The sequence below is a fragment of the Pollachius pollachius genome, assembly GCF_949987615.1.
Source record: "Pollachius pollachius genome assembly, chromosome: 11".
Classification (NCBI taxonomy): domain Eukaryota; kingdom Metazoa; phylum Chordata; class Actinopteri; order Gadiformes; family Gadidae; genus Pollachius; species Pollachius pollachius.
In genome coordinates, this window is record NC_136944.1 from 8,325,512 (window position 1) to 8,335,772 (window position 10,261).

The window sequence follows — 10,261 nt, forward strand, 5'->3', positions numbered from 1 at the left end:
ATTCTTCAGCTCAACTCGTTTCAATAGGAGCTTAAGTAAAAAAAAAAAAAGACATCCCAGAGATGGGAATAGAGTCATCCCTACCTTCGTGGTTGAAGTGAATTGACGCGCTGGGAGCTAGGCCGCTTCCCTCAGCTGACTAGGTGAATGTGTCAGCACTCATTTCCCTTCAAATCAATACGACAGATAGTTCGCAGTTGGGGAAGAGGTCCAGTGTGTTTGTTTATAACCTGAAGTCTACACAACAACCGATTTTACTGCTGACTGACCCTAACCTGTCTGACAAAATATTAATCACACTGTCCCAATATCCGCTCTAAGGGTCAACATGACATACAACACTGTGTGCATGTTGGTAACTGTCTATGATGCCCTTGGAGGGAAAAAGTGCACACAGGACCTGAGAGAGGCACGCTTTTTTGCTCAGTAATAACATCTCAGTTAAAACGTGTGCTCCCTTAAGTGTACAATAATATTCAAACATAGGACTAGTTCCCATTTTTTGGAACTAGTTATTAATAACAAGGCAAGTGGTGTGGTGGCATATTTGGATTCCTGGCTTCCTTCCTCACTATGTTTCCCCACTATTGAGAAGAACTGCATTCACCTATGACTGACAGGCAAGATGGATTCCCAGACCCAATCATGGAAAAAATTAGCCGAAGGTGGTCTAGAAATGAAATGGGCTCACACAGAAGCAGGAGCAGTCAAATGGATATTCTCACAGCGCATCCCTTAAATCACTCTTTCAATTAAATGCTGGATCTATAGCGCTGTTATAGGTCCCAGAGCAGTGAGAAATATCTGTGTACATTAATGCAAATTCTTATCAAGAACACACACAAATATTGGGCGTTAATGAGGCTGAATTGCATGACGATCTACATTAACTTGAGTAAAGATCAGGCCAACCAACACCAATGACATGAAAATGTAAAGCTACATTTTTGATCAAGCAAATGTTTTTGATGAAGGTTGAGGCAGAGGAACAATCCAAATCAAACTTCTTCAAATGGTATCTTCAGGTATAAGCCAAATTCAGAATAAAACAATGGTTTAGGTTTGTTTGTATGTTGAGTGGAACCCCAAAATGAGTGTCTCCAAAGAGGGCAAAAATAGGACTTGGGATGGCAGCTCTTTAAGAAAAAGCTCCAGTTGGGCTTGGTACTGGCTTCATGGTAGGCTACTGGTTGTTTAGTACCATGAGCAGTAGCAGTTTCAAACCTGGAGGGGTAGCAGCTGTTACACCAGCAAACAGCAATCACCGATACACTGGTTTGAAAGAGGGGAAGCCTGGTGAGGTTAAAGCAACGAGGTCCACGGCAGAACAGAAAGGAACGTTTAAAATAGAAGACACCCTTTTGAAAAGTCTGGTGTAAAAGAAACATGGCAAGGTTGCTTATGATAACCAGAGGGCGGGCGGCTAAATTGTGGCAAAAGACGCAAATGTTGGTGGTAGGCATAATGCCCTACACAAAAGCTTTTGGTCGAGCCCTACGGATACGCTCCGACTCGGATCGATGAGAGCTGCAACAATTAGCCCATCTGACCAGCAGCAGACGTAAGTACCGCGCTCAGCAAAAGGCTAAAATAGACTTGAGGTCTATTTTGAAACGTGCCAAAGCATTTCACTATACTAGAATCCATGGATTACATGCATTTGTTTGTGTTTTAGAAGGTGTGTGTTTTTGTGTGCGTGGGGGAAGAGGCCGGCGGCTAAAAAGTATTTAGCAGCTATTCAGCAAACTGTTTCAATGTTTAAACAAGGCCAAGATATACCAAAAAGCTCTACCTAATAATACAAAAGGGTAGGTCATCGAAATCAAACATGATTGGAACAGGTTGTGTTAGTAGTAGGACATTGCACACCCAGACAATTTACTTGGGATGCAGCAAGGATTATCACATTCTCAAAATCCATTGAACATGTCACTTCCCTGCTGATTCTAATACACTGGCTCTCTGTGTCACAACTTTAAACTGTAAACAAACTATAACATTGTATTATTATAATTTAAAGCTCTGCATAATCTATCCACTGTTTACCTCCCAGACCTCCTCCAGACTCCTTGGAGATCCTTTGCCCAAGGATCACTGCCCACTTACATGACTGAGTGCCTGTTCATCTGCCTGCCTTCCTGGCTGCTCATCTCCCTTGTCCAGTTTACTACAGAGTTAAGCTCTGTCCCCCGCAATCACCCGTTTATATTCTGCCTTGTGTTATGCCTTACCTACTGCCTTATCTAAGCAGGTGACCGAGAACTCAACCTTTGTGGACATTGTGTATGACTGAGTACATGGAGGATTAATAGATATATTGTTGTTGTCTAAGATTTAGGATATTAACCAGGAGAGAGCAGTGGAGTGCTGGAGCCGTGTTATGATGATGGATTGATTTATGGGGCCCTATTTCAACAGTCAGAAACGCAAGTGAGAAGCGCCAAGCGCAAGTAGCTTTGTGGGAGATTCTATGGCGATGTTGCCATTTTACCGGCGCAAAAATGACTTGCGCCCAGCGCAAATCTAAAAAGGGTTGGTCTGAAGTAGCCCAATTACCCGTTGGTGTGGTTTGGGCGTAACGTGCAATAAACCAATGAGAGTGCCAGCTCCCATCCCCTTTAAGAGCCATGAGCGCATTTGAATCTGACGAGTTGATATTTTGACAGCGCGTCTGCAGTCTCCGATGAGACAGATGCACATGAATTTCAAACTTCAAATGGCTCAGTTTATGGCCAAATAATATGGCCTAACTCACACATGGAATAAGGTTTTCTTCCACAACTTCAGAAATACTGAGTCCTCAAATAAATTTCGGCAAAGAAACCACACATATGATATGCGGTAACTGTGGTTCTATTTAATGATATACGCAATACATTATAAAGATCGTTTCTTATCAGTATTGTATGCATTATCGTTATCGGCTTGTGTTCCTAATATGCATGTGTCCCCCCCGTTAATATACATTGCCATGGACTGGATGCGTGTGTTTAAACAGATGGACGCACACACAAGTGCCCGCATTCATTAATTATTTTACACATACACACACGCGCGCCCGCATTCATTCATTCTTTTTAACGCTCACTCGCGGTAAAACAATGTTTTCTCACGATCAAATACTCATCAATCCTAAAAGTTATGGTCATGTACACGATGTCTGTGTCAAGAAAATATGTGTTTGCTGTACGGTGTTTCTAGATGCATTGATTTAAAAGTACAACTTATTACCGCTGTATCAGCTGTTCTTTCCCAAATAATTTACCAAGAATGTGTGGCTAGGTAGATGAGAGAAGCAAAGTGTATGCGCGAGGTGCACAAGCAACATTATGCATGCGCCCTTAAAATAGCATCTGAACAAAGCGCCACTGACTTTATTGTGGCGCAAGTGGTTTCTGAAACTGCAAAATAGCACCAGGGAACGTTTGCGCCAGAACACGCCTCCTCCTTTCGCCGAACCGCCCCTTGGGGCGCAAGGTCATTCCCTAATTCACCGACGCGTAGCGCGGGAGGGAAAAGAACGCTCTGCGCCAGTTGCAAACTAGCAACGACACATGCGCCAGTGAGAAAGTCCATTTCACCGGATGCAAGATAGGGCCCATGATGTCAATGGCAGTTCTGATGTCAAGAAGATGAGGACGGTCAGCAAAGAGTATATCGATGGTTACTATGATAAGGGAAGTCTCATCGTTTTCAATGCTGTGATTTGTCCCAAAGACACACAAAGCATACATGTAATGGGAATCAAGGTGTGTTTCGATTTTTTCCAGCTGCAGCTCATTCCAGATTTTCTGCAAGGAAAGTCCATTACTACATGCCACCTAGGCAGCTGCCACATTCCACTTGGGTGACTTATTTTGGAATCCTACAGACAAAGGATGCAGGCTGGTGGTATTGAAAATCCGGTTTATTGCAAAATGATGATAATGGACATAGCAAGTGTGCTCCACTGCCATCTAGAAGATCTCCCAGAGGACGTGTGGAGATGTTTGGCTCACCGATCTTCATGTGTGGAAGGACTAAGGAATAAGGAGCAGTTCCCTTGAAAATTTCTAAATGGATAAATATGTCCCTATAATCTTTGGGCCAATGTTGATTGCAAAACGTGCACCTCTTCTGTGGCTCATTTTAGTTTTATAATGATCCTAACTCCCTGAAGTCAAACAGCAGAAGTTAAGTGACAATATGCAAATACTGCTGGCCCATTTTTAGGTGAACTAAATATGCAACAGTTGTCTTACACAGTCATTCACACAGGGTGTTTATGCTTTGCTGGACAGGACTTGTGTGAGTGGGTATACCCACTTCTCCAGGCACCACTACACCGCTTGTTAAGACAGAATAATGACGAAATCTCCACATACTATCCCTAATGCTAATTTAAGATGATATATGAATTGGCTTCTCATGGGTATTTCAGATAATACAATCAAGCAGGGAGAGTGAGTTTCAGACAATTCAATTCAGTTCAGTTCAGTTCAGAGAGAGAGTGAGAGAGAGAGCAGACAACCCTAACCAAAATCAGCCAAATGCAAATGCCATACCCAGTCAAAACAAATCAAATCAAATCAAATATGACACTGCACTTTGAGGATAAATGGCTGAAAGAGTATTATTGACTCCATTAAAGCCCCACCGTAAAGGGGTACAAAAGAACATTGCAACAAATAATTTAACTTCTGTCAAATATGATGTTGTTACTACAAAATACAGGTCAGAAATGACAGAACAAGGCAAAAAAAAAATTAATATGTATCATCCCAAATGTTTTGCTACTGTGTTTTGCGACTCCAGAGTTAGTGAACACAAGCCATTGTGCCTTGGCTTTAGTTCTCCCCCTCAACAACTAGCTTGGCATACACATTATATTTGTTGCGGTTCCTCTGCAATCCCTAGACGTAGCGGTTATGTCTTCTTTTTTTTTTTCAGCAACATACTTAGCGCAAATAAAGAGTTAAGATACAATGTGTAACTTCTATCTTGAACAGACCGTGTGAGGTCATAGCCCTCTTCACAACATCCCACTAGTATTGTGGGAAGGCAAGCATCCATATTTTCAGAGCCCAAGGTCAAATGTATTTAAATGCTAAAGCGGTGGTTAGTCATGAAGCTTAAAGTATGCTAGGTAGGTTAAGTGAAACCAGGGTGGAGCTGAGAGTCGGAGGAATGCTTTGAATCAGAGAAACCTGTCAATCAAGTCCCATAATGTAGGTTTTGGGGGATCTGCATTTCAATAGACATATAGACATGCATATGGAAGAATACATTGATTTCTTAACACACACCATTTGGCCTAGATGTTAAAATGTTTGTCTTCCAGTCCTGGGTAGCATGGTTATGTTTGAAAGCCAAATGTTTCACTGGCCTCGTTAATCAATACATACAGACCGAGTTTTCTCAAATTTCTGCACCAAACCTTGCATTCTGTATCTTTAGAATATAGGTTGGGGGATCTCCGATAGATATATAGACATGTACATGGAAGAATGCATTGACTCTTTAACACCTGGAGTCTTGTTGAATGCAGCATCTCATTTCAAAACATCTTATCATCTTCGGTATGATTAATATTGGATTTATTAACATTTTTGGTTTCAACAGGCGCAGACCAAAATGCCTCTGGATAAAAATTAACATACCTACAACCCATCAGAGGCATGAAATGTGTGATTCATCAGGGCGGAAGCCATCTTTGTTGTTTATAATATGGCTGAACGGCACTCCCATACGACCCTGCATGTGACTGTAAGGGGCAGGGGAGTCCTAAGGAGTGATAGAGAAAGTGTCAGCTCTGCCTCCTTTTATGAAATATATGCAACAAAAAAAACAACGAGTGAAGGAGGAAGGGAGGAAGGGAGTGTATCCTCTGAATCCTGCAGAACAGGTTCTGGCATGGAGGTGAGTTGGTGGTAACACTCCTCCTATCTATGTCATAACATGGTGAGGCGTGGTGCACAATTGTCTCATAAGAGTGTCTGATGACCCATGCACACAGAGATATGGCAGCACAGGAATGCTGCTGCTGGTTTGTGTGTGTGTGTGCTTGTGTTTTTGTGTTTGTGTGTGTGTGTGTGTGTGTGTGTGTGTGTGTGTGTGTGTGTGTTGCTAAGCATGCGTTTTTTAGATTGCTCTGTCAGTTACTTTTTCTGCCGGTCATTGATTGTGTGCCTGGAGTTTAATGGGGTACGTATGTGTGTGTGTGGGGTGGGGGGGGAGTCAATAAAGTATTCCACTTATACTAAACTATAATAATACTATAATGCATCTTTATATTCAAAATGTACACTATCAAATCGGGAACTTAATGCAACCAATGCACGTGTGTATTTCCTTCTCTGGCGTGACAGTAGAAGCATCTTTTTTTTCCTGCTTTCCTCACTAGTTGCCAGGGGTGGAGTGACTTTAGATTGGAAACAGAACATCCCTGTTCTTGAACAAACACAGGAATTAAGATATCTGAAATGTCTTCTTAGTCAGACACTTTGTGCTAAGCTGCATCTATGTCGACGAAGCCATGTGGGATTGGTATAGGGACAGAAACTATGAAACAGAAACTATGTATGATATGTGCAAACATAATGTGTTAGCCCATGGCTCCTTTCTGTTTACACAGAGTAGACTATGTATTTGTGTGAGCCCATATGGGTAGGTGTGTTCACGTGGGTGTGTGTTCACGTGGGTTAGGTGTGTGTGTGTGTGTGTGTGTGTGTGTGTGTGTGTGTGTGTGTGTGTGTGTGTGTGTGTGTGTGTGTGTGTGTGTGTGTGTGTAAGTGTGTGATTGGACCAAGACATCCCTGTTCTAGACACACCCTTTATATGGTCACAGTGATCAAGTCAACCTTTTCAACCCAGAACCACCCAGGGTGGGGCAAGAATGCCTTCAAAGACCTTGTGAGTGGTCTGCAAAGCCCTCCCTCATTCCCAAAAGATAACATTTCAATAACTTTATTAATGGATCCCTGATACAGAACACTAGATAGGAAGTTGAAATTAATAAAAATAAAACTAGCTTTTAAATGGTAACTATTTGTTTAATTGCATTGTATTAATTATGTTCATTATTATATGACTTATACATTTCATATTGATTTATTATATTGTACCAAATCAATTGATAATATACACATAATTGTCAACCCATGGCTCAATTCATATTGCTGAAAGAGGAGGCTATGGATTTGTGTGTGTGTTTGTGTGTGTGTGCGTGTGTGTGCGTGTGTGTGCGTGTGTGTGTGTTGTTTTTGTCTTCCAACCCCGGGTAGCAGTGTGGTAAGCCAACTGTTTCACTTGTACCGTGATTCAATACATGCAGACCCAGGTTTCTCAAATTTCTGCACCAAACCTTGCAGTTTGCGTCTTTCGATTTTGTAAACAAAAAGAAACGAAACGGTCAATAGTCGAGAGTACGATTAACGTATGTTAGATTAGAAAAGCCGATCCTAAAATGGAGACGAATGTGTGCAACCCCATTTCTTTTCCCCACAGTTAATTTCACTTTGGCAACATGGTGCCAAAGTGAAGGTCTATTTCTTTATTATTTCTTGCCCTGCTGTTTAGATGTCAAACGTCAGAAGGATTCCAGTATTATCCCTCTCCCCTGCTTTTCATTTGAACTTGAGTCTCATTGTTCATTCTTTGTATCTTTCATGGCTTAGGGGCACAAAAGTGTGGGTGTTTTTTATTGATTGTGAGCTTGTCTGTGTGTGTGTATGTGTGTGTGTCCCACATGTGTGTGTGTCTGTGTGTGTGTGTGTGTGTGTGTGTGAAATATTTGTGTGTGTGTGGGTGTTTTTACGTTTCACATGAAACTAAAGAGAAATAAGAGAGAAAAAAACATAAAGAAGATCTACGCACACAATCATCATAAATGTTGACGCATAAGTAAAATATATAGTACTCAGTATGGCCCTCATCTGTATGGAAGAACCTGTGGTAACCATCCCATAATAAATGCCACTGGACAGGGCCATCAGGTATCAGGTCAGCATGGCAGACACACCTTAGGGCTCCACCTCTGCAGGGAATGCATAGCGTTGACAATAGAGGATACCAACTACTTCAACTGCATTCTGTAAGGGGAGTAGACACCCGTGTCCGGCAAAAAGCTGTCACTCCATAGTCACACACGAACACACGTACACAGACGCACGCACCCACACCCCCACCACACCCACACACACACACACACACACACACACGCACACACACACACACACACACGCACACACACACACACACACACACACGCACACACACACACACAAGCACATAATGTAAAATAGATTATTGTTCCCAGATGATCTGTAAAGGTTGGTATGTAATTGCCTCGCTGCTTTTAAAGTAATGATAGAAGATAGTCAAAACCTGATGGCATTCAGTGCTGGCTGAATCTGAGTGATCATCCTCAGAATGTGGTTGTGCCAGTCAAAGCCACTGAGGCATTCCATTCAAGGGACGTAAGGTCTCGCAGGGCCACACCCTACGTGTACATTTTTCGGGCCTATACTGTATGCTCTGGTTGAGCTCCCCGACTACTACTACTATACTCACGCTTCTAAGTTTATGTACGTATAATAAAAACGTAAAGTAGGCCCAAATAGAACACAACTAAATAAGTGGTGAGCTGAGCTTTTGGTATCTTTGAAGGTGGGATTGGTGCGGGGTTAATGATTGAGTGCCTCTATTGACGACCGTCATCAGGTGAAGTCATGGCTGATGGGGTGAAGGGTCGTGACAACGCACTACAATGTTGTACAATGTTGTACATGCACAACCCTGCCTTCCCGTCTCTCTTCTACTTTCACATAGCCTCACCTGGTAAAAAAGGAATTTGTCTATAAATAACACAGGTGTCTTTATTAACCCTTTCATTTTTTATTAGTTTTTGTCAGAGGTGCAGATATTCATAAATTACACACCACCTCTGTCCTCCCTGCCTACAAATAAGGGAGATAAATGGACGTCTACAGAAGATTATTAAAGTTATTCAATTGTTTGGCAAGTCACTAGTTGTTTTATTATTCATTTTTTTTAACCATTATGTAAGAGGGTGTATAATCAGAGAGTTCTATCGACAGGGATACTTAATGTCAAAAGGTCATCCAGCCAGCTGATTAAAAACTGTAACTTAACTTGAAAAGATAAACATTTTGGAATACTTTTGAAGTCTTGACTGAGGGCATACATGTTTTTTGTTAGTAATTATTAGGCCTACAGTGTTTTATTTTTCTTATTATCTTATTTCATTGGAGTTGATCACTTTTATTTGAAATGTTTTTATTTAATTATATTATATGAATTATACATTTCATGTTGATGAATTGTATTTTGTAGATCTACGGTGATGTATAATAAATTATTTATTCATCTAATTTGTTCTGTGTGAAGATTGAAAGGAATTGGTGATAGCGCTGGAGAATAATCTCGAGCGTTGAAACATGTTGCCTGGTGTTCTTTTATCCTAAGGGAGCAGAAATCCCACCACTGTACACATCCTACACATGCCTTCACATCCAAGTTCAGGTCCTTGGTGTTAAAGCCCAGGGTGTCGTCTCCACTGCCTGCTCCACGGGGTGGGGGTCCCTTTCCTCAGGAAACACACCCACCTCTTCTGATGCCATCTCATGTGTGATCCGTGCACTTTGGAGTGCTTAGTGTGTTTGTGTCCTACAGGTTAAGCTATGGGGAGGTCAAATTCGTTCCGGGGACATTTGCGAAAGTTAGACATACTCAAGATTTCTGATCCCTGTTTCATTCATCACAATGAAGCTTGAGCTGCATATTAGGAAATACACCACACTCGGTCACTATCGTTCCAAGTTTTTATCCTAGTGCCAGAATTAAAGAATGGAATTAGTGTGGAAGTATTATGTTACTACAATGTTATGTATTTCATTGGTTTTCTGGTCAAACATTGACACACACACACACACACACACACACACACACACACACACACACACACACACACACACACACACACACACACACACACACACACACACACACACACACACAAATGTTGAAGACTAATCTTAAACAGACACGACTGACTGGCTACAGTGTCCCTAAACAGTCACACCTCTCCATGTCACTGAGGGTGTGTTCGTTTTATTGTAGGCTACGTTTCCTTAATGTTCAATTACCTACACGCTGCCACATCGGGCTCAGCATTTCACAGACCAAAACATAGTATACATACAATGCATACAAAAACAATAAAAAATGTTTCAAGCTTGTGTACAGATTGTGTTTAAATGTT